This window comes from Nicotiana attenuata, chromosome 9, assembly GCF_001879085.1.
Source record: "Nicotiana attenuata strain UT chromosome 9, NIATTr2, whole genome shotgun sequence".
Taxonomy (NCBI): Eukaryota; Viridiplantae; Streptophyta; class Magnoliopsida; order Solanales; family Solanaceae; genus Nicotiana; species Nicotiana attenuata.
This window is the reverse complement of record NC_031997.1, coordinates 18,411,611-18,417,610: the sequence shown is the minus strand read 5'-3', so window position 1 is coordinate 18,417,610 and position 6,000 is coordinate 18,411,611.

The following is a 6,000-nucleotide window of genomic DNA, read 5'->3' as shown; positions in this document are numbered from 1 at the left end:
ACTATTGGAGGTCTGGAGACTTGAGTGGATCTTTTATTATTGAGTATGGTGGATTTCGATGTCATTCTGGGCATGGATTGGCTATCTCCGTATCGCGCTATTCTGGACTGTCATGCTAAGACAGTCACATTGGCTATACTGGGTGTGCCACAGATCGAGTGGCGAGGTGTGACTGATTATGTTCCTAAAAGAGTGATCTCTTTCTTGAAGGCCTAGCGAATGGTTGGGAAGGTTTGTCTCTCGTATCTAGCCTTTGTGAGGGATGTCGGAGCTGAGGCTCCCAGTATTGATTCTGTTCCAGTTGTGAGGGATTTCCCTGATGTTTTCCTGCAGACCTGCCGGGTATGCCACCGGACAGGGATATTGATTTTGGTATTGACCTGGTGCCGGGCACTTAGCCTATTTCTATTCTGTCGTATCGATGGCACCAGCGGAGTTGAAGGAGTTAAAAGAGCAGCTTCAGGAACTCCTTGATAAAGGGTTCATTCGGCCTAGTGTGTCGCCTTGGGGCGCGCCGGTTCTGTTTGTGAAGAAGAAGGATGGCACTATGAGAATGTGCATTGATTATAGGCAATTGAACAAGGTAACAATCAAGAACAAGAATCCTTTGCCTCGCATTGATGATTTATTCGACCAGCTTCAGGGAGCGAGAGTGTTCTCCAAGGTTGATCTCCGTTTAGGTTATCACCAGTTGAAGATCAGGGATTCGGATATTCTTAAGACGACCTTTAGGACCAGATATGGTCATTATGAGTTCCTGATTATGTCTTTTGGGCTGACCAATGCCCCAGCAGCGTTCATGCATTTGATGAACAACGTGTTCCGGCCTTATCTTGACTCATTTGTCATAGTTTTCATTGATGATATTCTGGTATATTCGCGTAGTCAGGAGGAGCACACGGAGCATTTGAGGGTTGTGTTGCAGAGATTGAGGGAGGAGAACCTTTACGCAAAATTCTCCAAGTGTGAGTTTTGGCTCAGTTCAGTGGCATTCTTGGGACACGTGGTGTCCAGTGAGAGTATTCAGGTTGATCCAAAGAAGATAGAGGCGGTTCAGAGTTGTCCCAGACCGTCCTCAGCCACAGAGATTCGCAGCTTTCTTGGTTTGGTAGGCTATTATCACCGGTTTGTTCAGGGATTCTCATCTATCGCATTGCCCTTGACCAAGTTGACTCAGAAGGGTGCTTCGTTCGTATGGTCGAACGAGTGTGAGGAGAGCTTTCAGAAGCTCAAGACAGCCTTGACCACAGCTCTAGTATTGGTTTTGCCATCAGCTTCAGGTTCATATATCGTGTATTGTGATGCTTCGAGAGTAAGGATTGGTTGTGTGTTGATGCAGGAGGGTAGAGTTATTGCTTATGCTTCTCGTCAGTTGAAGCCCCATGAGAAGAACTACCTCGTTCATGATTTGGAGTTGGCTGCCATAGTTCACGCGTTGAAGATTTTGAGGCATTATTTGTATGGCGTATCTTGTGAGGTGTTCACCGATCATCGCAGTCTTCAGCATTTGTTCAAGCAAAATGATCTTAACTTGAGGCAGCGGAGATGGTTGTAATTGCTTAAGGATTATAACATCACTATATTGTACCATCCGGGGAAGGCCAATGTGGTGGCCGATGCTTTGCGCCGAAAGGCAGTGAGTATGGGGAGTTTGGCATATATTCCAGTTAGGGAGAGACCTCTTGCGGTTGATGTTCAGGCTTTGTCCAATCGGTTCGTGAGGTTGGATATTTCGGAGCCCAGTCGGGTATTGGCTTGTGTGGTTTCTCGGTCTTCCCTATATGAGCGCATCAGAGAGCGCCAGTATGATGATCCACACTTGCTTGTCCTTAGGGACAGAGTTTAGCATGATGATGCCAGAGATGTGACTATTGGAGATGATGGGGTGTTGAGGATGCAGGGCCGAATTTGTGTGCCCAATGTAGATGGGCTTCGGGAGTTGATTCTGGAGGAGGCCCATAGCTCGCGGTATTCTATTCATCCAGGAGCCTCGAAGATGTATCAGGATCTGAGACAACATTATTGGTGGAGAAGAATGACGAAAGATATTGTGAGATTTGTAGCTCGGTGTCTCAATTGTCAGCAGGTGAAATATGAGCATCAGAGACCGGGTGGCTTGCTTCAGCGGATGGATATTCCCGAGTGGAAGTGGGAGCGGATCACTATGGACTTTGTAGTTGGGCTTCCACGGACTTTGAAGAAGTTCGATGCTATTTGGGTGATTGTGGATAGGACCAAGTCCGCGTACTTCATTCCTATCTGTACTACTTATTCTTCAGAGCGGTTAGCAGAGATATATATCCGGGAGATTGTTCGATTGCATGGTGTCCCAGTTTCCATCATTTCAGATCGGGGTACTCACTTTACTTCCCGATTTTGGAAGTCTGTCTAGCGGGAGTTAGGTACTCAGGTGGAGTTGAGTACCCAGCTTTTCACCCTCAGACGGACGGGCAGTCCGAGCGCACTATTCAGATATTAGAGGATATGCTACACGCTTACGTTATTGATTTCTGAGGGTCATGGGATCAGTTTCTACCACTTGTAGAGCTTGCTTATAACAACAGCAAAAGAGTTATGCTGACAGGAAGGTTCGAGACGTGTCCTACATGGTTGGTGAGAAGGTTCTGTTAAAGGTTTTGCCCACGAAGGGTGTTATGAGATTTGGAAAGAAAGGGAAGTTGAGTCCGCGGTTCATTGGGCCTTTTGAGGTACTTCGGAGGATTGGGCAGGTGGAGCTTGCCTTGCCACCCAGCTTGTCGAGTGTGCATCCGGTGTTCCATGTTTCTATGCTCCGGAAGTATATTGGAGATCCGTCTCATGTTCTGGATTTCAGCACGGTTCAGTTGGAGGGTGATTTGACTTATGATGTGGAGCCAGCAGCTATTTTGGAGCGTCAGGTTCGGAAGTTGAGATCAAAAGATATAGATTCGGTGAAAGTGTAGTGGAGAGGTCGACCCGTGGAGGAGGCTACCTGGGAGACCGAGCAGGAGATGCGGAGCAGATATCCCCACTTGTTTGAGGCTTCAGGTATGTTTCTTGACTCGTTGGAGGACGAACATTTGTTTAAGTTGGGGAGGATGTGACGACCCGACCAGTCGTCTCATGAGTTACCGCTCCGTTTCCCCCATTTCTGCTTCTTATTGTTTTGTTTATCTGTTTTATGGTATCCGGTTGGTCGGATTGAATCCGGAATGATTTTGGTGAAGTTTGAGACACTTAGTCTCTTTTAAGAAGGCTTAAGTTGGAAAAGTCAATTGGATGTTGACTTATGTGTTAGAGGGCTTGGATGGGAGTTTCGATGGTTTGGTTAGCTTCGGGAAGTGATTTGAGACTCAGGAGTGTGATCGGAATGGGTTTTGGAGGTTTGGAGAAGATTTAGGCTTTGAATTGGCGAAGTTGATATTTTGGTGATTTCCGGTTGGTAGGCGAGATTTTGATATAGGGGTCGGAATGGAATTCCGAGAGCTGCAGTAGCTTCGTCGTGTCATTTGGGATGTGTGTGCAAAATTTCAGGTTATTCGGACGTGGTTTGGTTGGGTTTTTGATCAAAAGCAGAATTCGGAAGATTTTAGAAACCTAGGCTTGAATCCGAGGTGTTTTGGTTGATTTGATGTTGTTTGAAGTGTTTTGATGATTGGAACAAGTTCGAATAAGGTATTAGGATATGTTTGTGCTTTTGGTTGAGGTCCCGGGGGCCTCGGGGTGATTTCGGGTGGTCAACGGAGAAGTTGAGATGTTATTGTAGCTGCTGAAGTTGCTGCTTCTGGTGTTTTCGCGCCTGCTGTTTGGGAACCGCAGGTGCGGCGTCGCACGTGCGGAAGGGGATTCGAGAGAAAGAGTCAAGAACCGCAGATGCGGTAGTTGGTCCACACATGCGGAGTCGCAGGTGCGTAGAGTGGACCGCAGATGCGGAATTGGTCCGTTAAGTGATTTTCGCAGAAGTGGAGGATAGACCGCATATGCGGCAATTGTGCTGCAGATGCGGAACAACTTGACAGAAGAATTAAAAAGAGTCCTTCACAAATTTTGGGTTATTTCACCATTTTTTACTTCGGCTTGGGAGCTTTTTGGACGATTTGGAAGAGGGATTTCAAGGGAACTTCATAGAGGTAAGTATTTTGGACCTAAAACTCGTTCCTATGCTATTATTTCATGGATTAGAGCTAGAATTTGTGGGAATTAAGGGTGAAAATTCGGGAAGCTAGGGTTTAGGATTGGAGACCTATGATTGAGGTTTTGATGGGCCATATGATGTCGGATTTCTGAGTTTTTGGTATGTATGAACTCATGGGAAGATAAGGAATCTATTGGTGTAAAAATTATCAAATTCCGAGACGTGGGCCCGGGAGTCGGGTTTTGGTAATTTCAGGATTTGTGTCAATTATTGATTATTTTCGCTTGGGCTTCGTTCTCTTAGCATATTTTGACGTCCATATTCTAATTTTGGATAGATTCGATGCACGTGGAGGCCGATTCGAGGGGCAAAGGCGTTGCGAGCTAGAGATTTGGCCGGTTCGAGGTGAGTAATGATTGTAAATGATGTTCTGAGGGTTTGAATCCCCGGATTGCACATCGTAGTGCTATATTGAGGTGAGGCACACACTTGATGACAAGCGTGGGGTCGTGCACTATTAGGGATTGTGACTTGGTCCGTCCCGATTGATGATTTTACCGCTTATTTAACTGAAACCTATTTGATATCATCATTATTCGGGCTGAATGCCATATTTGGACTGAATGCCAACTATTTGAACCCTTTGGGGATTTTTATCGATATTTCCTCACTGTTTGACTTATTACTTGAACTTAGTCATGTTATTTTCCACTATTTTTCATACTCAGCCATGTTTTTCAGTTTTTATACTTAAATAATATTTTAAATGATGTTTGGGCTAAGAAACACTATTTTACTATTGCCCGAGTGGCTTGTGAGGATTTTTGACTAAGTAAGGCCGAGAGCCTATGTTGTGAGGAAACACTGACAATGATTTGAGGCCGAGGGCCTGAGATTTGTGTGCCACGAGGTGGCTTGATATTGATATGAGGTTGAGAGCCTGTTTATGATGCCACGAGATGGCTTGATATTGCGCTTGGGCTGTAAGGGACCCCTCTAGGAGTCTGCACACCCCCAGTGAGCGCGGGTACCCATTGTGATGTGATATTGAGCCCGAGGGGCTGGTATTGTTCTGAGATATTGCCCGAGGGGCTGGTATTGTTCTGAGATATTGCCCGAGGGGCTGGTATTATTCTAAGATGTTGCCCGAGGGGCGGTTTTGTTGATACAGTGCCCGAGGGTCGAACCTTTATGTGTTTATTTTCCTTAATTGCCTATTAATTAAATGCTTAACTGGTTTACTGTTTTTAAATGGTTTTTACTGCTTCATTATAGAATGCCTTGTGCCTTACCTGTTTTCATGCTTTCAGTCGTTATTTACATTTGTTACTTACTGAGTTGGAGTACTCACTTTACTCCCTGCACCCCGTGTGTAGATTCAGGCGTAGCTGGTTCTGCTCCCGAGTGCTGATCCTTCCAGCTTCAGGCGGACATTCGGAGTACACGAGGTAGCTGCCTGGCGTCCACAGTTTCTGTGTTTCTCCTCCTTTATCATTTCTATCTTGCTCCAGACAGATGTACTAGTTTACAGACTTAGCAGACTTGTATTAGGACTTATAGATGCTCATGACTAGTGACACCCCGGTTAGGGCTGTGTTTGGGTTGTACTTCCGCATTATTATGATATTATCTGCTACATAGTACTATTAAATCATGTTTTAGCCTGTTTTCTTGATGTTTAGTTGTTTAACTTTGAATTGGGAATAGTTGGCTGGCCTTGTCTTAACGAGAGGCGCCATCACGACCGGGTCCGGATTTGGGATCGTGACAGCAGGGTATTCTTAAAGTGCCTATGATCATTCCCTGTTCACAAAGAAGACAAATGCAGAACTGGTGATAATCCTTGTATATGTAAATGATCTGTTGATTACTGGCAGCAACAACAC